Source organism: Hetaerina americana, unplaced genomic scaffold (genome assembly GCF_022747635.1).
Source record: "Hetaerina americana unplaced genomic scaffold, ioHetAmer1.1.p SCAF_11, whole genome shotgun sequence".
In the NCBI taxonomy this organism is placed as follows: Eukaryota; Metazoa; Arthropoda; class Insecta; order Odonata; family Calopterygidae; genus Hetaerina; species Hetaerina americana.
Genome location: NW_027286181.1, coordinates 40,237,075 through 40,262,992, shown reverse-complemented (window position 1 = coordinate 40,262,992; position 25,918 = coordinate 40,237,075). Strand labels below are relative to the sequence as shown.

The following is a 25,918-nucleotide window of genomic DNA, read 5'->3' as shown; positions in this document are numbered from 1 at the left end:
AGGAGTGGAGTGTATGAGTTAAAGTGCTCGGATTGTAGCACAAAGTATATTGGACAAACAGGACGGAAATTTAAAGAAAGGATTAAAGAACACCAAACATGTGTAAAAAATAAGAACATAACATCCCTCTTTGCAAAACACCTCATCGAAAGTGATCACAAAAGTGACTTTGTGACAAAAATTATTCATTTTGAAGAAAAAGGTCAAAGGCTCGATGCTTTGGAGCAGTTAGAAATTTTGAAATGTGTCCGTTGGAAAGATGATCTTGCCAACGAAATTTTGTATCCCTCCCACTCCCCACTCCTAGACCTACCACTCTTCTAAATCAAAAATGTAATTCTCTTTTCTTCCCAGCTACATTGTAACCTTTTTTACCCCTCCGACCTCCCTCTCTGACCAACCCCCCCCTCCTATGATCAGAAGGTATATATAGCCAGCGTGCTTCTATGAGGACCACCTGACGCACCTGCACCTGCTGACCTGACCTGACCTGACCTGGACCTGGATTCGGAACGTTGGAGACGGAGGATAGACCATCAGACCTGGATATACCTACAGAAATTTCGACGTACGCCTCCCTTGGAATATTCTACTGGATACTTCTAACCCTGGTTGCTGACATCATTAAATAATCGAGGGACAGCGAAGCAAGGCGCCGGTGGCGCCCAATATGGACATCGTGCCGCTGCCAGCGGACACTATAAGGACTCCTCTCGACCAGCAGCTGGAAAATACTTCTTCAAACCCTGTTCATACTGCCGGCGCTCTAAATATGGACGTTTCCATGCATCAGAACGGGCCGTCTGCCCCTGCCGTGAAATTCAACGACGACTGGCGACACGTCAAGGATCCCAGAGGAGCCGGGAAGCGTAGCGCACCATTCCTTTCCATTGAAGAAGCAACTAATAAGCGCCCGGTAAGTACGAGTAATAAATTCTCACCGCTCGTCACGGATCCGGACACGGACAACTCTTCTGCTCCCGTGGCGATGGAGGCTGAAAATTCATCTGCACCATCTGGATCCCCGGCAAGCCGAAAAAAGGAACCACGCCCCCCGACACTCATCATATACGATGTAGTAGACCACGCGGCCTTGCTGAAACTTGTCCGATCCAAGGCAACGGACAAGTCCTTTACTGCAATCCATACAACCGACTCGACGAGACTTCAACTAAAGACTGCGGCTGATTATGCGGCCATAAAGCAGCTGTTGGTGCAGTCAAATGCACAATTCTCGACCTGGGGCCCGAAATCCCTACGAGCCAATTTCTACGCGGTTCGTGGACTTCCGTGCACCTACCCAGTTGAGCTACTGAAAGAAGATATGGACGCCATGGGGATTCCGGTGGAACGAGTGCATCTGGTGCGGCAGGGAACCTTCTTCCTTGTCGTTGTCAAGGAAAACCCTGAATGGCAAACAAAAGAAATGCTTGCCATAAGATACATCGGCAATTCCCGTGTCAGGGTGGCAAAATATCAGCACAGGGAGCCACAAATGTGTTACCGGTGCACCCGATTCGGACACGCATCTTCCAACTGCACGGCAGCCCCGCGATGCTACAAGTGTGCTGGTGCACATGAAGGCATCCAATGTCCGGATACGGAAAGGAAGAAGACTTGTTGCTGTAACTGCGGAGGAAACCATCCTGCATTTTTCAGGACCTGCCCTGTCTACGCCAAACAGAAGGAGATGAAGATGGCTAGCCTCCGGAGGAAAGGCGCACCAACCCAGGGGGCGAAGAACACCGCCGCTGAAACAGAGCTGCCTTCTCCTCAACAGAAGACGCTTGGTACCTTCAACGCGTCGAAGCCGGGAGACCCAACCAACGCAACCCAACGTCTGACCATGTGCAAGCATCTTGACTTTCCTCCACTCTCGACGCCGGCTCCGGTCGCCAGGGAGACAGCAGAAGAAATAAAAATTCCTCTTCTCCAGAAGAGGCGGGCTGCAGACTCGCAGATGCCGACTCCAACTTTGGCTACATCCCTCTCTTCCATCCTGAAAGCATTGACGTCCTCTGCTGCGCTATTGCAACAACAGCTGCAAGCTTTAACTGTCGCCCTTACCACTATTTTCCCAAACCAAAATGGACCATAGGCGAGAATTAAATAAATCTATCATCCTAGCCACATGGAATGTCGGCGGCGCATTGAAGCGAAAGACCCCTGAATTGCTTGCCTTTCTACGGAAGGCAAGAATCTCAATCGTCTGTCTGCAAGAGACTCATCTCCGTCCTGGAACTTCATACGGCGTTCCAGGCTATGCAGTTTACCGGGATGACCGGCAAACAAGAGGAGGGGGCACGGCGGTCCTCGTTTCGCTTGACCTGGCTGCGAGAAAAATTGACCTACCAGCTCGACTGCATCTAGAGGCGACAGCCATTGAAGTAGATACTTCGATCGGCTCTCTCACAGTGGGGTCACTCTATCTCCCCCCAAAACGACCTCTAGCCACACAGGATTTCGAAGTCATCTTCTCCGGGTCACGGCCGTCGCTTTTTCTCGGGGATCTAAATGCAAAGAATGCTGCATGGCATTCAATTACACCGAACCCTCGGGGTGAAGCGCTGCTCACATGGGCTCAGAACAACGGAGTACGCGTCGCGGGTCCACATGGGCCAACGCATCAGCATCACGGCAGGAGCGAAGACGTCTTAGATATTGCGCTGCACCGTAGGCTCACGAGTTCGCTTTCTCTCGTGGCGACACCGACGTTGGACAGCGACCACTACCCAGTCTGCGCCTATCTGGGATGCTGCCCAACGTTACTTCCCCCACGGCCGGTGCGATGCCTGGACAAAACAGACTGGACAGGGTACAGGCAGATCCTGTCCGACATTTTACCGGAACAGCCGCCATCACTGACGTCACAAGCTATGCTGGACGAATATGCTTCTGTCATAACAGCTGGCGTGGACCAAGCATTACAGAACACCGTGCCAATAAAACTGATCCGCCCTTCTGGACATCTGACGCTGCCTCATTCCATCCTTCGCCGCATCCGCGAAAGAAATCGGCTTCGACGACGATTTCAAAGAACCAAATGTCCCGCGGATGGGGCACGGTTTAGAAGAAAACGAGCCGAAGTGAGGCAGCTCATCCAGGACCACAGGCAGACGACGTGGGAAAGGAAGGTTGCTTCCCTCCGAACCGAAGATGGGAGCATCTGGAGAATGGCAGCTTCTCTTCGCCACAGCATTCGGATCGACCCACCGATCGACTCACCTGGTGGCCCTCTTATCACGGAAGACGAAAAGGCTGAATTTGCAGCAACTACGCTGGAGGCCACTTTCACGTCGACTCCGGATCCACTGGTACCGGATGATCCTAGCGACTTTCCTGAAGAGGATGAAACAACGGAGGAGGGCACCATGACGGTAACGAAGGTTACCGAAAACGACCTGAGAGCAGCCCTTGGACGACTACGCTGCAAGAAAGCACCAGGAGAGGACAACATCCCGAACGAGGCCCTTCGACAGATGCCTGTCTCGCTCGCAACTCACCTGATTACGCTCTTTACGGCCTGCTTCTCCATGGGACATTTTCCGGCCATCTGGAAATCGGCAAAAGTCATCCTATTGCCGAAGCCGCCGAAGTCCGCTAGGAACGTAGAGAACTACCGCCCGATCGCCCTGCTAGCGACCCTGGGAAAGCTGCTTGAGAGGGTACTGCTGCCACATCTCCTGAAGCACATCGCGGCCTACTCAATCTTGCCGGCATCACAGTACGGTTTTCGAGAGGAACACTCCACCACACACCAGCTCGTCCGTCTCGTGGAACAGGTGACGGCCGGATTCAATCGGCGATGCTGCTCAACGGCGGCGTTCTTTGACATCAGGAAAGCCTTCGACCGGGTATGGCACGCTGGTCTCAGGCGAAAACTTGCAATACAGCGGTTTCCAAATTGGCAGCGCCGCTTGCTAACATCATACCTGACAGGAAGGACTTTCCGTGTCGCCTGGGGACGCGCGCTGTCACAGCCGAAACAGGTCCACGCAGGCGTGCCGCAAGGATCGGTGCTCGGACCGATACTTTTTAATCTATATACGGCGGACCTCCCGGTAGACCTTGGACGACATACCATGGTTGCCCTGTATGCGGATGACGCAGCAATAGTGACCACTTCGCGGAGAGCACACATGGCGGCAACATACCTACAGCGAGCAGTAGACAAACTGCTGGAGTGGTACGCCCTGTGGCGAATCAGCGTCAACAGCGCAAAGACACAGACGATTCTTTTTTCACCTGGAGGACTGCGAGAACCAGGAGAAATCCTCGTGGGCACCGAGGAGGCGCCATGGAAGGAAGAGGTGACCTATCTAGGCGTGATACTGGATAAAAGACTGACATTCAAAAGTCACGCCCTCGCTGCCACCAGGAAGGCAAGAGGAAGACGACTACAACTCTCGCCGCTGCTGCGTTCACCGTCCCTCTCTATCAAGACAAAGACGTATCTGTACGTGGCGGCAATTCGCCCAATCTTGATGTACGCTTCACCGGCATGGAGTGGCAGAATGACTCAGACGGCCTTCCACCACTTGGAGGTAACGGAAAGAGGGGCACTCAACAGTGTACTTGGGCTTGGCTGGAACTATGCCGCAGAAATTCTCCACGCCTTAACTGAAACTGCGCCCATTGGAGATGTCATCAAGACTCGCGCGACGGCCTTTTACGAGGAGCTTGAAGGCAAAAAAGAAGAGCACTTGCGGTCGATCGGCGGCTTAAAACCTGTCTCCTGGGAAAGGCACAAACGCCCAAGAGCAGCAACGGGACGGGACGACGACCAACCACCATTGAAAAGGAAAAGGAGTTGATTGGATCTTCCTTCATCGACGGGCTAAGAAGCCGCAAACACAGCAGCTGAATGATTAAATCATCGGGCAGCTGCAAGCCAAGCGTCAAGAGGGAACGTTTTGGCAAAAAGAAGACGAGGACCACCTGATGATGACGTTCAACGTCGAAACCTGGGTCGTGTGTTTTTAAATAAAGTGTGTGGAATTACAAAGTCAATTATTTCATTACATTTCAATTATATATCATATTATTAATTATATAACTTTTCAAGTTTTGATGATCTTCCATTTAGAAGTAGAGATATGACGGGAATGTCAAATGATTTTAAGTATTAACGTTCTGTTTGCAGTACCAAGTGGTTCTGCAAACCAGTAACTATGAGTGTTGAAGGGTGGGGACATGTAGTTTAACAGCGATTCGATTTGAAATTCCAGCAGTCTTAAACAAGATATACCGACACTTAAATATTAAACCTATAATGATAGACTAAATTAATTTAGAATTGGCTTTGGATCCGTATCAATGGTAAGCAATAGGAAGATGTGTGTTGGGATAAGGAGAATATTGAATTGGAATAAAAAAGCATTCAAATCCATCAAACGAGTAGGAAAGAGCCATGTGTTACCTCCCTCGAACGGGGGATAGAAAAATCAATACTTATGGGTACCCTAAAGGTGGATAATGAATGAATGTTATTTCAGAAACTCTAATGGATCCGGTATCAGGGCATGGTTGGAGGAGGGACTGTGCTGTACTGTAGTACAGGGCACAAGATAAGGAAGGCCAGAGCCTGGCAATAAATTTGGAGAATGCACAAGGGTGGGCGGGTTGGTTGAATAATGAAATTGAAACTTGGCAATATTGAAAGTGGTGGGTGAGAGGCGTTGTGCTCGGAGGGAGGTAGAGCCACTGTTTTGAGTTTCACGCCGCGTCCGTGGTACGAAAAGTGACAAACGGTTTACAAAATTGGCTGATTCACTCGCAAATCTTTTCAATATTTTCATTTTAATGTCAAAATTCCGTTTATCAAATATTCGATCGAATTTCGGCCGCCAAACTTCTCCACTCAGCACGTCTCCAAAAACCTTAAAAATCAATCAACTTTTCCATCAATGCAAATGAAAAATTGATGCCCTTTTGATCAAACATGTGGATTTTGATTTAATGGGTGGAAATCGCTAAAAGAATTTCAATTATTTAAATTGCGTATTATATGCGTCCCACTTGCGAATATCCATACATTGTGGAATACTGTTAATGATTAATAACTTCGACATCCTTCGTCATCCAACCACAGGATATTTTATGACTGTTAATTCTTTAGTATTTACAGAAAAGTATCCAGCTTTTAACGAAACTACATTCTAAAAATCAAAAAAAGAATATCTTGGCGTCCCTTTATCATTTAAATATTTCCTGATTAGTGACTACAGTTATTTTAATTATAACTTTTGAAAACATTGAGTCCAGGTCATTCCTTACTGATTTCAAACACGATTGCTTTAATAGGAACTCATAAGTAATCATCAAATACTGGTCAATTTAACTCTGAAACTTGATTTGTATCACTCTGACGCGTATCGACCAGTGGTAAATGATGAATCAATTTCGTAAAATTATACTGGAATGAGGAATACCGTTCTCGTTATTAAATGTTATCATTTAACAAATATCCTCCCAGTAAGCCATAATGTTTATTCATATTTAATAGATATAACTAAGCATAAATAGTTCTAAAATGTAATACGTCTAAAGCCATGAAAAAGAAAACCTTTGCCTTATATGGTAGATACGCATAATGTAAGTGTATCCTAGCATTTCCCATACAAGATTTATAGTCTTGAAATATGTTTACAGCCTTCAAGTGGTTTGGAAAACAACCACTAAATACCCAATCCCATCTCCGCCAAGGAGGCACCCAAATCTTTAAAAGTATCTACTCAGTTTTATTATTTCTTTACAGTTTATTCGGTATCACAGTGAGTAAGGTAAAATACAATGCTGACCTAAAATAACGGAGAATTTTGGTACAGGTATCTTAAATTCCTACGTAGTGTTTAGGACGTCTAAGTACCTAACATTTTTATTATGCCATTATAAACTGAAACTGGAAAAAACATGCTTTGGAACGTATAGCTGTCAAGTAACGGAACCAAGATATCCTAACTGAAATTTTGGCTCAACAGACAGATTCACAAACCATTCCGGTTCCATTGCTAGAGCTACGAAAAAACTCATTCGTAACTGTTCTCGCTCAAGTTTACTGACAGTTAATTCGCTAAAGTTTTTCTTTTATAATATATTCATAAACCTTAATCATACGCCTTAGTTATCTCCTGAATTCACTAATCGCAAAAGGGATGATATCCCCTCCATTCGAAGCCAAATTATTAAAATTTTCCAATGGCTCACTCGCTGGAGCATCCATTTACAATTTTCATAAGATTTTTTGAGCCATGAACTATTTTCATGTTCAGTCTCACGGCCATTTCTCTCCACCCTCTCACCCGCACCTCACAAGGGCGGTGAATGTTGTTCCTGGACCTAAATGTGCGGGAAAAGAATAGGGGTTAATCCAAGGCGTTCACGTAAACCTTCCTCGCGCTGGGTCACAGGTCTCGGTCTGGAGAGATGAAGGGAACTATGGTGGTGGGGATATCAAGATAAAAAGGTCAGACCGTGGAATTGGACGAAGAAATTGGAGATCAAGCGAGGGGGTGTGGGGGGTCTGGGAGCAGAGGTGGGAGCCAAAGCCTCGTCGGTTCACAGAAGGAGTGGATTCTGGGTGTCGCTTTGCTAAGTAGAGAAATGAAGGGGAGCGGGTAAATATATAAACCACCCTTCCACTCGCCCCCACGCCCTTAAAAGACAGAGGGAGCCCCGGACAGCAAACCGCTAAATATTTCTATCGTACCTTACCCTCAATGAATCAAACAAGGAGGGGGTTGAGAGAGGGCGTGTGGATGAAATGGCGAGGCCGGGGGTGAGGAAACAACTTTCGAGGGTCGAGGGGTTCCTCCTCTCTCTCTCTCTCTCTCTCTCTCTCTTTCTCCCCCACTCTGGCGTCAGATAGTGCCCCCCTCTGCAGCGGAAGGGCGATGCAAGGCTGCGACGCCGGAAATCCCTCGGCAAGACTCAGGTCTTTTCTTCTGCCCTCGAAGTGAACGTAACTAACTCCATCAACCACTTCCTCCTTCACTTTACTCCCTTTCAATGCATTTCCTATCCTAGAAATGTAATTAATGTTGCTAAAGTGGTATTTTAAACATAAAGACGGTAAGTTTTTCTTCCCTCCTCTTAGGGGTAACAGAGCGTATTGGGAGGACAATGTTGAAGGGAGTAAATTATAGAAAACAATAAATCGCTTTAAAGAGACGAGAACGCGATGTAGAGCGAACGAATTTGCGAACTCAAATTTGTTCCCAATGTTGATAATCATGATGACTAAGCATGCGCATTAATTTCGAATGAATACACAATGCTCAGTTTGAAATATACGTATTCTTTTATTTGAATTAATGTCGCTAGTTTATGTATCTATGGATCTGGAATGTTTTTAAATCCAACCCCTCACAAAACGTCTAAAATGACAAAAATACTTTCGTCCGAATTTTCAATTAACTGTAAAGTAGTTTTTAATGAATTTGCATTATTCGACTGAAGTAAATTCATTAAATTTAGTCTGGAAATCTTCTCTTGTTTAATAGACAGATTTTTATTCCAGGAATGATCTGTTTTATTAAGATGTCTTTATAGTGGTCGGATTCCCTTGGACAGACTCCATTGCCTTGCGCATACATTTTCATTGCGATGCAGAATTGCTCTCCTGGGAAATATGAATTTGTTTTTACATTGGTAATATTTCTATCGTGAGTTTTACTTCAATGAAATAGCTTAAGCAAATACATTCATTATAAAGAGGAAGAGATGAACAGTATATGCCCCCATTTTCGTGACTAGCTTGAAACATAACAAGGAGCAACTTGATTTAATTTATTACGTAGTGATATTAACTATACCATATAAAAAATCGATTTTTTCTGACGGGTCCACCTTGATATACCAGTAGAATTTATAAGGTAACCGAAAATTAGAGATTAATAGTGCTAATGTAGTTACTTATCGGAATTAATTTGCGAATTTATGGGTTTCATATTTACATTCATTGAAATGTGTATAATCATTTATTCGAATTTATAGCTTATTATTCGTTTTCCTTCTTTTTTAATACTAAACGCTTAAAAATTATTTATCAGCGTCATAAGTATTTTATCCCGAGTAACTTCGATTATCGCGTACTAAAACTTCAAAAATTCGGAAAATAAAGTATCTGTAATAAAATTTAAAACCATTTTTATGACCGTAAAATAATACTCAATAATATTAAGTATAACTAGCTCATAACAGTTTTGATCGAGCATGCTAATTTAATATTATAACTGTAATCATTCGTCTTGAGAGAATAATCGGGCTTGTTTATTAAAACTATGTTCAGTCGCTATCTTTTATCCTTTTAATGAACAGCAATGTGTCTTACTTCGTTGCTATAGTGTTCAGAACAACTTTAAATTCTCCAACCTTTTGTTGGGAAAAATTCATCATCTCGTCCAGAAAGCACAATCAAGGCTCTCGTGTAGGCTTTTTTCTTTATGGTCCTGGTTTTCTGGTAAACCCATAGGAAAAGTTGAGGCAACACCCTTTGCCATAAATTTCACACCCTTTTAGACCCATTTTGCCGAGACGGCCCCCTTAGAAGCGTATTGGTTCTATCTGACATCGCTCAACTATTTTCCAATATCGAATATCTGTTCGGAAACGAGTATCGCAGCAATGGTTTAAGTGCCACCTCTCCGATGGCCACGTGTTCTCCCCGAACGATAACAACTTTTGATGAGAGGAAGTGCGGGGCCGATCGGGAAGTGCCTTTTAACTCCCCTTTTCTCTTTTGCCTTTTAGAGGAAATAATCGTTTTGGAGTTCCATCAACGGTAGATGTCGAATTATCCTAACGACTGTCACGAGAAATTGTTAATTACACGTTGATAGCCGATTTGGAATGGCAAGTAACGCTTCTCCATCCTGTTTCAAAGGAGATAGTTTGATTCCCTTGTGGGCCTAAGGTATATTGTTTGATCAGGTTCATCTACTAAAAGCCTTGACAACAAACCAAAGTAAATTATTGGAATTTCGGAGTAGGAAAACCCTATTCATTAAAAAAAAACTTTTTAAAGAAATTTTAAACGCTCTTCAATGTCAGTAATTAATTACTGCAGTAATACACTCAATTAATGTGTCATGTTCCGAATGATGTAGAAATTGATTAAGTAAATATTCTAACGTATTATCCTTTACTGTTTTATAATAATGGTATTCTGATCATAATGGTTCATATATTAGATTAGTGCCAAACATTTAATAGATGGAAATGTTATCCTACTGACCGTATCATTACAACAGCAACTTCTTTCAGTTTGAAAGAGCTGATGAAAATTTGCATATTCACTTTCCAAATTGAAGGTCTTGAATTAGAATAATGAAGGATGCTTAGAATCTACTAATAAACTTGTTCTTCAACATTCCTCATAGAGCTTTCACATTTGTTCTAGCCATCAGAATACTGAGTAAAAGGCAATCTTCTGCAATGTAGCCAAGTCCATCCTCATCTTTGATTGTTTATCTCTCTTTTTATTTTTATTTATTTCCCTCATTGTTGAAATTTAAGTCTTAACTCCGTATTCTCATAAATTCAATCCAAAGTAATTATTTCTTCATTTCAATAGTAATAGTACGGCCTTCCCATAAAAGTTTCTTTATGTCATCCAGAAAATTTCCTCTTCTAGAATTTATTGCCTCTTTATAAATAAATTCCGGCAGATGTAGGAAAATGCTTATGCTCACGACAAGGGCTAATTAAGGAAATTTTTCAAAAGTTTTGTTTACATGTTTTCAAAATTCACCCTGGGAAGTTTGACAATTTCACAGTCCAGCTTTGCATTATTTCTGTTAAGCAAGCGTTCCGAACGAATTTTACTTACCTCTGCTTTTTATTTCAGCCACGACTAATTGAACGCCGTTGATTGTTGAAGTCATAAGTGCATAAACTCTCCAGATGGCGAATTACCGAAAATTACGGCTGGCATTCAATAAACATGGTGATTTTCTGGATCAAAACCCAACGTCGGTGGAGCGGTCACAATTCTTGCTGTCGGCAGGAGACTAAAATACGGGAGAAAAATTAGGTGCACGTAGTCGTTTCTCAATAACAAAAGCCAGAGAGAATGACACCACTCCATAAACTCGCTCGGCGGAATACGAAAAAAGCACGAGGTCGCGGGATGTGATTGCGAAATGATTGCTTCAGCTCAAATGGAAAAAAATAAAGCCGCTACCGCGAAGCCGCTAAAGCGAAGGGCTTGGCGGGGCGGGGTGAGGGCTGTGGGGAGAAGATCCCCTTACAGGAGACAGGATGGAGAGGCGAGAGAAGAGGACATGGAGGGAAAAATAAGAAAAACCACTTTATGAATCGGTCTCCTCTCTCGATTGCTCCCCCCTCCCCGAAAAAACAATATCCCCGCGATGGCTCCGCAACATCAATTTGGATGTCAGGACAATATCACGCAGGGCCACGGGCTTTCATCAAGCAGAGATTAAAGAGGACCCTTTTTCTGTCCCAAACTCTCCCCCCATTCCCTCACTCCATATCACCGTACCCTTCCTTTCACCCTGCCGTTTAAGAGATTGGCCGGAACGACGCCGCCGGTGTGACCCTCACCGCCGACCCTCCCCCCTCTCTTTCCTCCCCCCTCTTCTCTCTCTCCCCCTTCTCTTTACCGACGGAAGGACCCCCAACCTCATCCACCTTGATACGTCAAGATTACGGATTCAAGCGCCTTGATTTACAACTCCGACCCATCCGCGTTCTCAAATTAAACGATTTCCAAGGGTGGGTCGGGAGAGCGAGGACGCTTTATGTATTTTCGTCGGCGGGCCAATTGAAATTTCCTTGATATGGAGGTGGATGGATCGCTCGCTCCGCAAGCTCGAATTTTTAAGGTTTCTCTTTTTACTCCCTCCTCAAATTCCCTTCCTGTCCCGCTCTTTCCTCACTTCACAGAGGTTCGCTGGTTTCCGCGGTTTGCAAATGCGTTGTTTATATACCCGAGGTTAAGTAACCCACGGGTTTTCAAACGATTACATTATTTCCTCCAAGAAATCTATCTAAAAGTAGCCGCAAACTTTATTATAGGGGGATGGGGTAAAAAATAAATGATGGAAACTACGCCCCAAAATACCCTCAATTGTTAAAAAAATAAACAATGTTTGTTTTTTTGTTATTTCTCTGAACGTCGGGTTATTTATTTTGGAAAATATTATTTTTTATCGTTTCACCCGAACCGATCTTAACTTGTCCCTCCATCATATTCCAATCGTGTATCACTTGAATTTTATACGAGTATTTATTCTCCGATAATTTCGACAAGTGTGCTTAAAACGGAGGGAAATTTATCAACTGCAGTGTGAAAGATGTCCTCAATGGTTAATGGTACGATGATATTGAGGATTGATAAATATTTTTCTCGCAAGTGACAAAATTAAGCAAAGAGGGAGGCACTCGCAAAAATTTAATTTTACCCTTAAAAATGTTCATGCACACCCTGCATATTTTTATCAAAGGCGTGATGCTTAGTACTTCATGATTCATTGCTCTCTTTTCATGTTAGAAAGTGTGTGTTTGTGTACGAATGTACCCGTGGATTTCCGCGTCTAGGAAGGAAATATTTCCGCCGTTTTTTTTCTGTTATCTTCCAACCTCGCCACTAAATTTTAATTTCCTCCGGTAAATATGTTTTCCACCCCTGAATTTCCTGCATCCTCGAGTAAAATATGCCGTCCCAGTTTCCATCAGGGAAAAGCGCAGAAATTATTGAAGATCTTAGCGTCACTGCATGAGGTTGTTGCGCTTCAGCAAGAACCTGAGCGTTCACGAAAGATTAATTAAATCGAATTGTTATTCCTGCAGCGATCGCACGGCATAAATGTTCCCTGGTGCTTGCATTACTTGATTAAAACTTTTCTCCATCGTATTTTCAGTCCAAGGTTTTCCTTCGCTACATCCTCTCAACCGATGCTGGTTTTTGGAAATATTTGGAACCCGCATATGTGCGTAAATTCATAATTTCCACTATCGATTTTTTTCATTCTAGGTAAGACACCCAGATTAATATGGACGATAAGAGTTTTAAGTCGGATGATCATTTTCTCATGTTAGCATCCACGAATACAACGATTCGTTGAGAACCAAATTTAATGCTATAATAAAATCAGGGCAATATTGTACTCACTATTCAAGCAAGTTTATTCCTTCGTGACAACATTGTGTTAATGCTGTACATGTAACAAGGAGGGAAATATTAGACAATTATTTGAAAACTACTGATTGAAACAAATGAGATGACTTTGAAGAGCCATCTCATTAGTTTTAAACAGTTTACATTTAGGTGTCAAATTAGACATATAGACTTAGGTGTAATGACTGCAAGAGGATTTACTGGCTAACGTTTCAATAAATATGCAAACAACACTTCAACATTCAGCCAAATCGTTAATCTATAATTACGAGGGCTTTCAAGAAAGTATATTCCAACCAAGTATGGTGGTTGGTAGAACTAGAGCCGCCATCTTGTAGTCTAATCGTCCCTATACTCAATACTCATCCTGTTCCGGTAGTTTTCAGATTGTGGTTCTCCTACTTTGCTCACTGTAAACTGTTAAAAAGTGCGCCACAATAGAAACCCCGCGAGGTGTCAGCGGTCTAATTAAATATGTCCCCTTCAATTAATAATTCGTTTTTTTATACAAGTAAAAGCTAAGGACAATTTGTAAGGGATAATTAATGGATAGAAATATTTTTTGTGGGAAAAAAATACCAAGTACAATAATTCAGCGATAGCAATATTTACTGTTTTGTCCAATTTATATACGCATCCTAGTGTTGCATTCACCGCTTTCAGTTGTTCACTTGATGCATATTTCTTGGAATATTAAGAGCATATAATTTTAGCCCGCAAAATATTTTATCACGTTCCATTATATGAACAAGAGTGTAAATAAATGGCATTGCTCAGTTTATGAACGATTTTTTCGTAATAAACGAGCAGACGTTTGGGGTAGAAGTAATTTTATTGTTCCACCAAGAGCAGCTACCGGTGGACATTTGATAGGAGTTTCAAAGACACTAATTCCCATCCCGTAAATCCGACGCCAACCCGATTAGATCGACAAAATCTGGAAACAAAACACGTGAAACTAACGAGGCTGACTCAGTAGAGAGCTTGGAATGTACGTATCTCGCGAGAAACAAATTAATTGCGAGCACATAATGATTTCAGTATCACCAAAAAGTGGGTTCCTAACCATCCATCTGCATGTCTCTTTTTTTAGATTGTGGAGCGAGAAGCTATATCCATCGAAAAAAATCCAACAAGACTATTAATATACCTTACGTTTTTTTAATTTCTGCACTAATATTTACCCTACCATATATATATGACTATGTGTATATATATATACATATATATATAATATTTATATATATATATATTTTATATATATATATAATATTTATATATATACATATATATATATATATATATATATATATATATATATATATATATATATATATATAATGTATATATACAGACACACACATATACCAAACTTAGTGAGTTTATTTTATTTTTTTGTGTTTCTGTGTTATAGTATACGTATATATGTATCATATATAAGTTTGTACGTGTGTGGGTGGGTTTGTGTGTTAGGTAAGTTTTAGGTTGAATTCAAAACCCTTTTTCTTTTTAAAAATATTCTTTATAATTCTGTAAACTAAATGAAAAAGACAAATTCTCCATTTGCTATTAAATTTTTAATTTCATTTGACTCATTTTGCCTTAAAAATATAGGAAAATTGCTATGAGGAAGATTCTTAGCCATAGGATTATTTAGTCAGTTTCCTAGATGCTGGAAAAATCAAAATTCGATAAGCATTTACGAACAATGGGTGATTCAAATACGAGACCTTGGAGGTAGAAGATATAAGCACTACCCACGAGACTACTACTCTGACAATTCTATTATCGTGCACACATTATTCCTTCCGGTGTATATATGTTAATTTCAAGTCCTCCGAAGTTATATTTGTCTGCCTGCCTGTTCCTCTTTCAAAGTTTGTTTTGAGTGCAAAAAACAAGATTTCACAATACTATTTTCAAAAACTTTTGTATGTAACTAGGTGAATAAGTGTGGATTGGAAGCTTTTGATGTATTCGGTTGGAGAATAATGAAAGAAAGAAAATGTACGGAATCAAGTGAAACGATGAAGTTCTTGGCATAATTGGGGAAGAGAAAAGGCTTTTGAGAAAAATACGAAGAAGTCAGACCAGGCCGATGGAGGAAATACTTGGCGGAAATGGGATGCTAAAAAGTAATAGAGGGACCAATGTTAGAAAAGCGATGTAGAAGGTGGAAAATCATTGCCATACTTTATTGAGTTAAGGAAAGTTGACAGTGTACAGAATCAAATAGCGTGTTAGTCTAACATGTTTTGTTTTGGTTGAAAGATATTTGCTATCATGCTGGCAGGGCCAAAGAGCAGAGTAAGGTGTAGTAGAAGGGTCCATCACAAACCTACCCTAGCTGGAAAGACTACTTTTAAAAATAAATTTCCACTTTCTGTGAGTTTTTCCCGGTATACTCCAGCTAATAATAATAAAATTATGGGGGAAAATACGAAAACACTTCTGCCTAAAATGTGGGGATTACGAGGCGTCGTACAATGGATAAACGAGTAGAAGTCTTTATTATGTAGATAGATAACTCTTTGGGTGCGAGCAGAGGAACATTGCCGGAATTTCAACAGAAATATTTAGTTTAATTTGAAATGCAAGAAATTTTTAGGCATCATCTTAAAGAAACAAAGAAGGCATTTAGCGTCCAATGCCACGTTTAAGGGCCATTTCAGATTAATTCACTCACGGGCAGGTGACGTATAATGCACCTCACTCTTAGCAAGGAGTCAGACACAGCTTTTTTCCCATTTTCTGGGGAAGGCGATGGAGGAAAGTGACAGAGGACCGGAGGAAAAGGGCTGAGAGGGCGCGCGAATTGTAGGTGAGCTCCAACAAATGACTAACGATAAGCGTGGCCGTTCTCGCGTGACGGAGGAAGCAGACCGTAAAATCCATAGAAAAGGTATCGTTTTTGGGCGCAGGCATAAAGTATGACGAGGAAAATGGGCGGAGGGAGCAAACCCTACGCTGTTCGGTATGGATCAAGAACCCTTGGCGAATACGTGCATTTTTTTCTAGATCGCACCACGACGTTACTTATAAAATGAACGGAAAAGAATGTTTGAAAAGGAACCAGGGGTAGAGTCGCCAAACGGATGGAATGGTAAGTTTCAATTTCTTTTATTTTTTACACCTACCAAGCCACCATATCTAACGCAAAAACAGAGATATGGTACTAAAGAGGAGACGAAGAGGGGATCATTTATCAAAACGAATCGACAACGGACATTCGCGGGAAAAACACGGATCGGCGAGGGCTATTTTCACGCTTTTCTTCCAACATCGGGCACTAAGTTAAATAACTAACTATAACAATAAAGGTATCAAAAATGTTATGAAATGGAGGCAGTGGTACTATTAGATCAATAATTTTTCTTTTCGTTCCATTACTCGGGTATTTTACTATCTTCTACGAACGAGGTATTTTCACGATTCTCATAGTGGTGAAATTATTTTTTTTAAGATTCCGATCACGAGTTTTTGGATAAAAAACGCGGGAATAAAAAGTGGAAATTTTACAGTTGTGAGCGTGGGACAGATATAGTAAGTGCATTTCGTAATGATTTTTTTTACTTATATCCGACTGAAGGTCCCGTTTCTTAAATGTACTAAAAAAATATCATACATGAAACATGGGTTGCTGAATGGGAGTTTGCAAGTGCTATAGCGATCAAGTGACATGTACTCATAGACGGGGAGTTTACAAGTGTTGAAGTGCATATTTTTCATTGCAAGGCTTTGTATTAGCGAACAAGAATACTTGAACATTGAATTGTAGACATAAAAAAAGGCCGCAGATCGATTTATCCGTATTGTGATAAGGTGGGTGAAATTAAAGACGATTAAATTTAACTTGCGGTAGATTATTAAATTATGAGAAATGCTGTTATAAAATCTATTTTAATAATGAAGCATACAATCTGGTAACCCGTAAGCAACGCCATTTCTCGGCATAGGAGCATTCTGCACTCAAAATTCAGTGAGTTTGATACAACATACTGTATTTACCTTACCACAAAAGGTACTTTATCTAAAAAATTTCTTTTGAGTGTATGTTACAACGACATTATTTTTTACATATTTCTTTGATTTTAAATGCTGTTTTTATTCCTATTTAAAAGAATCGGTCTTAATAATTACCTGTATGTCCTTAAACCGGCTCTACATTTATGTTTATCTACATAAAACCCCCGATTAAATGTATCATTAAATCTCATTTCAAATTTTCTGATGTTAAATCAACGCATAAGGCGATATGTGGAAAACAGATTTAGTTTTTTATTCTAACAGGAAGTTTTTCGAACTCTACATTTGTATATTTTTTGCATTATTATTTAAATAGAAACTTTAAGAATTTTTTTTGTGATTTTTATTCAGTTTCCGACCAGTCAAGATTTTTGACGGATGTGGACACAAACAACCTCTACAATTCTTAGAATGACCTACGTGGGAATGGTATCTTAGTACTCTGTACTAAAGTAAATCATCCTTTAATTCGTGATGATTTCTAATACCCTTCACTCATAAAACTCCTCACCATTTCATCCCTCAACCTCGCTAACGCATGTTAACATAAATTGTCTTTTGGGAAACTTTTTAATTGATATTCCGTTTTATCTGATAAGCCCCTCGATATTGGTTTTTTTAATCCTCATTCCCTAGCGGTCACCGAAGAAAAAGTTTCTTCTTGGCCTCATAGTGGAATTTAAGAATGGAGTTCTATTTTCTTCAGGTGATAGATATTTTCATAATATTTTTATTTGTGTTTCAGTTACGTTTGCATAATACATTTCCCAGTGGAGTAAAATAATGACATATCGAAGCAAACAGAATCATTTATCAATTTATATAATAATCATAGTCAATCCTAATTTGTCACCAAATTTGTTTTAACATTTTTTAAGAAAAGTAGTCAATAGAATGAGTTTGCGCAGGTGATATACATTTGTCACAACGAAGGTTCAGTGGAAGTATCCGGTTGGGAATTATTTAAATAATTATGCTTTCATGAGTTACATATTTCGAATTTTTGTTATAACTATTTGGTAGCCTGCCATTTAAGGCATTATTTGGGTAAACCCAAGCTTAATATCCTATATTTGTTAGCTTCTACTAACAAGACAGTCTGAAACCCCCGACTAAAATCCGCCCTTCTTCAATTCCGCCAACATTCTACGTTCATTTATTCCACCCATAATACCAATCTATTTTCTTCTTCGACATTTCATCGTCTATCATAATGCTATTTATCTAACTTTCTTGTCCCATTGAACCGAACAAGCCTCTCTCTTCTCCCATCATGAAGCCATCTTCATGGAGTATTTCTTCCTAGGATTACCGTCCATTTTACATTTTCCAGCCTTCATTTGCATAAAGAAAATCTTCTTTTGATGTCCATACTGCGTAGACTATATTGGTCCTAGCATTTCCAAGATAACTGTTGTGCCTGTCCCAGGTTTTGCTTTACCTTATTATTCCTACTTTACCTCTTCTAGCTTTATCTTAGTTTAGAAACTTCAAATAATGAGTATATGCCGGTAGTCAACAAGCTAACCTTTTCCAAGTGCATTAAAACATTAAGATGCAATTACATTATAAGACTCATGTCAAGTTGTAATTGGTATTATTTTAGTAAAGGCGAATGGGAGTAAACATCTCTTTCCATTTTTCGATATGTGAAGTTTTGCATTCAATCCAAACGTTAATACCTACTTACATTCTACTTTTAGTATTTTTATCATTATAGATTATCCTACTTGTCATTGTAGCTCATAACTTAAGTCTTAATGCTTTTAGTTCCGAAATAAATTTGTAAAAGCTTCCTTATTGACGCAAACTTAAAATCTGACGTGTTACTGCCAAAAAGAAATTAGCGTATTCGTTTCCATTTATTTATTCTCCTCAAATTAATCATAACATCGAAGCTATAAGTAATGACACAAATTTATAATTGATTTGATTTGTTAAAATCATTTAAACTAAGAAAAGAAAATGTTGGCCGGTATGCGAGTTCATTCGTATGGCTATAGCGCAACCCTAAACCCTAAGAAATGAGAAATGAATTATTTTGTTTCATCTACTTCTTGCGTAATTTAGAGAAAACATCCAATCAAGGGAATTAAAATTTCTTGTCATCACATGATGTTTTCTGAGCGTACAAAACCCTGTCCCAATATCAAGGTCCTAGTCTAAAATGTGGGATAAAAATAGTATGATAGATTCTACCCAAAATAGATAGATAAGGGTAGATCCTGCCCATTACTAAGCCCGACGGAAGGTGAAATTCACACTTCAGGGTAGGGCGGCGAATTCCTTTCCGTGTGAAGTCTGTGGTTTTTTGGGAAAATCTGGCTCCTAGAAATTCAAACAACTAGGGGATCATTTTATGAGTTTAAAAATTACCAGTTTTACAGAAATGACATCGGTTTAAAAAGCACTATATTCTTTGGAAATATTTCTTGAGTGTATTATCGGGTACACTAAATCAAAAATCTTATACATTTCTTTTTTTGATGCATTATCGTTTTTAAAATCTTTATTACCAAAATTTATTGATTATTTTTTCTATTTTGTGAGATTTTAGTAAACTTCTTTGTTTTTTAATCTCTCTTGCTCAAATCGAATATATTAAATAATTTTCAATGCAATCTTTCCTCTTCACGAGATTTTCCCTATTTTCCGTATAATATTGGTACTAAGTTCAAAATGAATATGACCGAGTTGAAATTTTACAATTTTTAAATACCTGTAATGGGAGAAAATATTTAATATCGAATTCTAATGTTTTCATGTTATAATGGATACGTATCATAATTACAAGATATTTTTAAAATTCCAAAATTTTTCCCTTGGTTTGGGCTTTATTCTTCAAATATTTCTATCGTTAACTATACCATGACCATTTATTTGCTAGTTCGGAAAATGAATATTTAATTGTTAGTCAAAAATAAATATAATAGTAACTCAACTTTGAATTGTGAACGTTCAACTCCCACTATTCCATACTGGTTCCATGTTGAATTCCAGCGGAAAATATTAAACTCAATGTCATAAGATTTTCTCGATAGCTTCAATGGTGCTTCAACACGAGATCTGTAGATTTTTTCCGATGCGTCTATCTTTTTTGTTGATAGTCTTATGGTAGCAATAGTTATGCTGTTAGCTCTGGTAGTAACTTTAAATTAAGTCTAGTTGCGCAGATCAAGCCCTAAAGTGTTTTTTACCGTATAACCAATCTTTCTCGATATAAGTCTTGGAAAGCCGGTTTTCGATTAACCTAAGGCTCCTTTGCTGAATTTGGAGTTCAACGTTTGCGTAAACAGCCGGAGATATTTAAAAAGTTAATTATCCCAGATTCAGTCATTTGACGAATTTATTTTCATTATAAAACGTAAACATCGATTTAGAAAAATATGTACATAATGCCTTGGATTCCTCTTCAAGAGGGAACTCACTTTTATCCGGGGTGGCAATATGTTGTCAGTTTTCGCACGAAGGTGATTTTCTGAAGAAGTGATGTAGGCCTGGTAGTTTACTCGCGGCGAAGGAAACCCCGTAAAAACTTCGCAGGAAATTTACAGTTTTCGCTTCTATAAATGTAATTCCCATTAGATATCACTGTGGTTGGCTGAGATATTGGGTTTTTCTATTGATATAATCTCTTAAGATGTTTGAAGGCACTCAACCGTATTCCCAATTGTAGTTATCAAAATATTTTTGATCTTGAAAAATTGGCAGTGTTCCCTGCCAGAATTCACCAGCTCAGAACGGGGAAATAGACTACCATATGAACATTGCCCTTTTTTCCCCTCCTCTTAGATGCCTGGGGCCACTAAATGTAAATCACTACGATTTTTATTCAGAGTAAATGTCGCCCGACTCTTAACAAATGCTATTGTGGGCATGACAATGACAATAATTCGAAAGTGTCTAAAGAAACTCTCAAGAAGATTTTCCAGAGGTTCTCTCCCATATCTAGAATTTGTGCGTCATATTTAATTGCCATTACGATGAGCGTGTGGAATTGTCGTCAATCCTCCAGTGATATCGGGTTGAAATATCGGAAATAAAAGCCATGGAGTGGTGTTACAAAAATCATTTGATGATTTCGATTCGAAATGACACCTACACGTACATCAGTTTTCCACGCGGAAGGAAGAGTTTTGGGGAATTCTGGAATCACATGTACACGCTGTTTTGTAACTCCATCGACTTTAGAGGGGAAATAAAAATGGCAACCTTCAATTAATAACCGTTCATTTTAAACGAAGACTGAATGAGGCACTTGAGTACTCCATGCACTGGATACTCATTGTATGAGGGCCCAATATTTGAATGCAACTTCCAGCTACCGGTCTTCCAATTGGTCATCGACCATCCAGATCTTGGGCCACTGAGTTAATCTCATATCGAGTACCATCAGCTAAGCCATGGAAAACCAACCTTTCCGATGATTCCATCGTCAAAATCAGAATGAGGATGTCTGAGGTCAACGTCCCATTAGAATATATTATTGTCATACTTAAAAATTACCGCTTATTTAAAATTATATTGGGGATTCTAGTTCTACGGAAAAATCCTCCTTAATGCAGAAGTAACATAAACCGTCGCGTTATAATACCAATAGATTTTGAACATTGTTTCGTATTGCAATGAACCATATCATAATATTTTTATTATTATAATACATCATTTCAGCATCAACTTGGAAACCGAGACTGGAAGAATGAAATATTGTACTATATGTATTAAGCTATAAAATTGAATTGAAACTAGCGACAATGATTTCATAAAAATTGTCGGTCATACCACTTTTAAAAAAATACGGCTCCCCTATATCGAATTAAGTTCGGGATACATCGCTGCAATACAATTACATGAAATCGCTTCTATTCCTATTGCATTCAGTGCCGGACCCGTTAAGACGAAATTCGAGCTCCGTGATATAACGAGGATTTTCCCCGAAAATTGGCCAGGACGTCCGTGCTTGTTTTTCCCCCCTCTACGCTATTCTGCATGAAATAGCTCGTGGTTCCATCAGCTCATACTGCCTAAGGTGATACTTAAGGGATCTATTAAGTGGGCAAGACCTCCTCGCCAGCTCGTCGGCGATTATCGTGCAGCCATCTTCCCTTCGCTCAAAACCCTCGTCATGGCCACGTGCTACATTTAGGTCCCCGGACTCACAAACTAAGCTCCCTCGAGGCGTAAAGAGGCAGGGCGCCGGCCTCGTCGCCCTCCTCTCCCCACTACACCCCATTCAATCACCCACCACTCCACCTCGACTTAGCGCCCAGAAGAGAGAGAGAGAGAAAGAAGGAGCATCCCGCTGCCCCCCCCCTTAGCTCTTCTCCGCGTAACTTTCCTCCTCCACTTTCCACACAACCTTCCTCGGTGCTGCACCCACCGGCTTCAAAGAAGAGAGCTGGAAGGAAGGTCGCAGAACTAATGACTCGCTATTAGGGCCAATTCACCGGAATTGAATCTACCCCTGCAATCTCTTACGTAGGGAAGTGTGGCGGGCTTGGAGAAGGGTGAGCGGAGGATGGAGAGAGAGAGAGAGGAAGGATGGAAGTCCTTTGCCTCCTCTCAGCTCCACGGCGACACGAGAACTTTTCATTGCAGGGGTAACAGAGGGCGTTGAGCGGGAGCGGTTGGCGCGGGAGGTGAGGACGGTGAAGGGTGGGAGGCACACGAAGACGGGAGGGTGTTCCGGTGGCAGGCAAACCGTGACGACAGAACGGCCCTAGAGAGTTACGGCGTTAGCGGTGACGGTGAGGCCCGGTCACCTGATACGACCTGATTTAAGAGCCCTCCTCCTGCCAATTAAGAAATCTCCGCTCCTCAGCTTAAACTCTTCCTTCTTCTTCTCCTGCATTTTCCCCTTTCCCCCCTTTGCGACTTAACAAGCGTTCCCCACTCTCTCCACCCTCAGCCACTTAACAACTTAACCGGTTTCTAGTTCGCTCTCTTCACGAAAAACCATCCCGTTCTCCCGTTACCGTCTCCTGTTCTTACGTCGTCCCCCGGTGTTTACTTCCTCACGTCGTGATGAGTGCAAGAAAAATCCTTCCCTCAATGCAAACCTTCGTTGACTTGCTTACCTCATATAGTCGAAACCGTCGGTTGTCATCCACCCAACAGCTATGATTCGAACTTTGAATCAATGGATTAATATTAACAAGCTTCATTGATAATTTGTTAGCACCACAAATTTCTGAATGCAGAAAAATTGGTATAAGGTTGTATAGCGCAACTACTGCCGTAAAACAACGAATTGCATAAGTAGCATAAACTTTATCTTCGAAAGGAACTGTGCACAAGAATTTGAAAAAAGAAATAAAAAAATATTTGAACATACATTACAGCTAAGGGCATTTACACTATTAATAAAAATTAATTTAATAGCTTAGCGTTTCCATTTAACATTAATTTGTAGTATTTCGTGTAATATGGCAGACAAGACATGCTTGGAGGAATTTTTAAGATCTAATTTTCAAAGGCAGAAGTATTAATTTAATGCTTTAAAGGATCTAATCATTGTTTTTATTGGCTAACTTAGAGCTGGAACCATGAAATTTTCCGACATATTCATGCTGTCGCCCGAAAGAATGACTGTGCATAAACACTGACAGTAAGCCTTCGTCTAGGAGTCGTGATAGACTGTTTCAATAGCGAAGAATTGACTAAAAAACTATTTTAAATTCTTGTTCCTGAGAGCTGCATATTATAACTGCAGAACTCTCTTTGCAGGATTTTTTTATCTTGTAGCTTATATAGACGAATCGCCAGCTAACTCTTATCACGTAGCACGATAAAATTGTCAATCTTCTCTTTAAATAGCAGATTCCTAGCTTTTAACCTAAGTGCGATAATTTTAAGCAAGAATTTATTAAAATGTTTGCCTTCACACCATCCAAGCATAAAATTCTGATGCATACACTCCACTCCTAAATATATCCTATGGAATTAGCTAATTCACAACGGCAACAGATAATTGTTGAAGCTCCGCAAAATCCTCTTGAAGCGCTTCTCATTGGTTAAAGAACCTATTTCATTTTTAATATTTATTTCTTCCTCTCGGTAGTTTGGTTGACAGAGTATTGGATTACTAATTATAGGGCCCGAGTTTGATTCCCGATGACGCCTCTGAGCACCCATTGATATTTCTTCCTAGAGGACCTACATCTTCAAATGTTTTACATTCATGAATGAAGAGGCTATTGAGTGTACTGGAGAAAAATGAAGAAGATAATTTGCATAGAGTGGATATTGAATGACAAAATTCCTAGTATGATGGGGGAAGAGTGGAGATAGTTTAGGAAGTCCATGTGATAAATATGGGTACTTTCAGGTAGGTACCGCCATTAATCTCAGTTAGGTTAACAATCTATGACGATGGTTTCTCATTATATCGTATATTTCTTCGAATTTTGTCTCATTAATGTTGAAATTGTTCCTTGCAAAGAAATTATAGACATAATAATAGATAGAGTATAAAAATCATCGCAAGTGATGGATCGTAAATATTTTTCTGGGAAATAGTTCACGTAAAAAGTTTAAAAAATTCTAAAAGAGGTTTCTTCTGCGGTTTATTGCTGGCTTTTGAAGACTGTATTATAAGGGAGAACATTAGATTGGTAAGGAAGGGGTAGGAGCAGGATAGGCATGTTGAACGGAATTTAGAAAGGACGAAAGTATGCAAAATTGATGAAGGGCGTACTGTAATGTCGGATGTCAATTTTGTTTTGTTATGAGAAACTAATAATGCATCTTTGTACCGCTGTTTACGCTTGTTTTCCTCAATTATAAATCCTACCTTAGCCGTTAGGATGATAATAATAATTCGTCAAGTACATCACTTTCCGCGTTATATTAGGTGAATGATCTAATTCGCAATTCTCCCCTCGTCATCCAAATGTTTCCTTCAGCTTCCCTCGCTCTAACACTATGGTTTTGCCTTACTCCTAATCGATTTTGCAATATAACGATAATGATATTGATCCATTGTGATCGTGGAAGCTGGTAGGCTGTCTAAAATGTATTCTACAAACGGGTTACCATCTCCGAAACATTATTAGTTCTTTGTCCATCCACTTTGATTCCTTTGATTCTCATTTTTGTACTTCTTTTATATCATTCCATATGCTCAAATCCTTTGTTGAGAGATTTAGTTCCTCTTTTATACACGAGTGGTTACTGCGTTGTAGCGTCGCTCCAAGCCCATATTCCGTCGTCAATCCCTTTCTTCTCTAGAATACATCGCCCATCAGATTTTGGGATCATCCTCCTACACTGACTGCGTGGAGTCAATTTCTGGGAAAAGATTATTCCAAGAGAAAATCAGAAGAGAAATATAAATTCTCCTTTGGAAACAACGCTGTAGAACATGCAGAACAGGATAGTGAACAGAAATTGGGATCCAAAATTCAGATTAATAATTTGAAAATATTGAGTCTCGATCATCCAAATTGAAAAACGAAAAGCCAGTTATGAAATGTGCTGTTGCAAGGAACTATGAGGTAATAAAATGATAAACAAAGAAGAGAGTTCTGTTTATACTCGTAGAACTACCACAAACCAACTCTTGGATTGACAACCGTTGATGGCGATTTAATATTTAAACTCAGAGCACAGGGAAGAGCTGAAATTAATAACTTCGGAAGATGATTCCTCCAGCTAGTTTAATAGGAAGCGTCATTTTTTTCCCTTGAGGAGTTTGCAGGAAATGCCACTTAGAGAAATTTCATCAAGTCCCCGAGATACAAATGTTGTGAC

The 25,918-nt window shown here is 40.2% G+C and overlaps 1 protein-coding gene across 1 annotated transcript in view; it reads left to right on the top strand.

Annotated features, from left to right (window-relative positions):
• The window catches only part of LOC139701162 (glutamate receptor ionotropic, kainate 1-like), a 469,093-nt gene that overhangs the window by 219,751 nt on the left and 223,424 nt on the right, over nucleotides 1–25,918 (top strand). The window lies entirely within an intron of this gene.